This window comes from Arachis duranensis, chromosome 9 (assembly GCF_000817695.3).
Source record: "Arachis duranensis cultivar V14167 chromosome 9, aradu.V14167.gnm2.J7QH, whole genome shotgun sequence".
NCBI lineage: Eukaryota > Viridiplantae > Streptophyta > Magnoliopsida > Fabales > Fabaceae > Arachis > Arachis duranensis.
The window spans coordinates 54,260,026-54,262,178 of NC_029780.3; positions in this window are offsets into that span (position 1 = coordinate 54,260,026).

The window sequence follows — 2,153 nt, forward strand, 5'->3', positions numbered from 1 at the left end:
ACAAGAAATTGAAGAAGAAGCAGTAAAGTAACTGAAATTCAACTAAATTATGCAGAAGAAGATTTAAAGAGATTTTGAGTGGAGATTGAGACAGAATTTCCTCAATTCTTCACATCCAAAACTCAAACAAGAAAAGTAAAAATGCTCAAGCAAGAACGAGGAAGAAGAGAGATCAATTCTCCTCCCCAATTCTCTGAAATCTCAGTGAAGTCTCCAAGAGAAGGTTCAAAAGCTCAAAGTAAAGTAAAAATTCAAAAGCTCAAAAGAAAGGTCTAAATTCCAAAGTAAAGGAAAAAATGAAAAGTCAAGGAAAAGGCCCTCATTACATCAAACTATATCCTATTTATACACTTTCTATTCTTGGATCTTGGGATTTGGATGGGCTTTTGATTTGGTGAAGAAATGAATTTTATTGGATTTTTAATCCAATTTTAGCCCATGAAGAAAGTAGCTCATAGGAGGCTGCCCTGCCCTTGTGGAGGGCAGGGCAGAAAATGATGCATCTGGCCCATGGTGCGTGCGTGTGGTGCGTTGGTGCTTGCAGGATGCTGCCCTGCCCTTGCGGAGGGCATGGCAGAACTTTTTGGTGTGCCAGAATGATGCCTGTGCGTGCTGCTGGTGCTGCCGAGCCTTCCCTTGGTGCGCCCGAATGGTGCGCGTGTGTGCATCACCAAAATGCTGCCCTGCCCTTGTGGAGGGCAGGGCAATGTGCCAAGGCTGAAGCTCCATTCATGCTTTGTTCCCTTATGTTGCCCTCCTAGAGGGCAGTGTGCCCTTGTGGAGGGCAATGCTTGCTCCCTCCTCTTAAGCGCCACACTTCTTCCCTCTTGGGCCACGCTTTCTTAAGCCACGCTTTCTCTTTTCTTCTTTTCTTCACCTACAATAAACCAAAACAACCACTCAAAGTATCACTAAATTCACAAGGCTTATAAATCAATTAAAATTCAATTAAATTTAGCTTAAACCTCATGAGTTAGCATCAATTTAATGGTAGTTGCTTGATTTAAAGAAGTTATGCATTTTCATTCCAAATCACTTACTTAGGATGCAAGAAAGTGCATAAAGACTAATAAAATAAGTGAAATTAGCTAAAAAAAAATGGGTATATGATGACTTGTCATCAAACGTGTCATTCAATAAAAGAGACGTGCAACATATAGTAACAAAATAAAAAGAAAAATGCAATTAAATAAATTCCAATTAATAAATTAGCACACAATTGCAACTCCCCGGCAATGGCGCCAAAATTTGATGTGGGCAGAAATAGGCAGATTAAGAATTAATTAGAAAAATGGCGTTGTGAGTACAGTTCTTAACCGGCGAAAATCCACTTATCAATTTAAAAAAGAGTTGTCACAATTTTTAAAAATAAAATACTGGGAGTATGTGTCCCAAGTCGTCTCCCAACGAGTTGCAGGAAGATGTGCTATTTTATTAATCAGAGGTTTTCCAAATGGGTTGAGTTGATGAACAGAAAATTAAATTGGAGAAATTATATGATTTAAATAAAATCTTGACCGGGAGAAGATTAATCAGAAGTTCTATCCTTGTTAGAATTTTGTCAGGATCAATTAATAATTAATCATTGTTTTCATTTAGTTAACCCTCAACGAATGAAGGAAAGTCAAATTAAAAGTCAACTTCTATTTACAAGTCCTAATCCTCTCCCTTGGGAAGGATTAAAGTTAGTGACTAACAAGCCAACCAAGAATGAATCAATTACAATTGAACTCTTGAGTATTCCAACTCAACGTTCTCCTTTTAATCAACTCCCAATCAAGTTGGGAAACTACTCCGTCATCATAAATGTAGATTTCACAAAATCAATAGGGGAAATAAGAAGAGACATAACAAACAATAATGAAAGAGATTAATTAAAAGTAAAAATGGATTTTGTTAATAAACTATGAAAATATTCCAAGATCAACTCTGAAAAAATTAGGAATATGGAAGAGTAAATGAAAAGTAAATAACAAACTATAATAACCAGTTCCGGAGGTAGACTCTTCTCGGAAAGCTAATGCCAAAAATCTTCAAATCCTTATTTATGAATGTCAAAGAGAGAAACCTAGGGGAGTAGTATCCGATCTAAAAACTTGAAATTATGCGGAATGAATTGTTCCCTTTGTCTCTGCATGTTCTCTAGCTCTAAT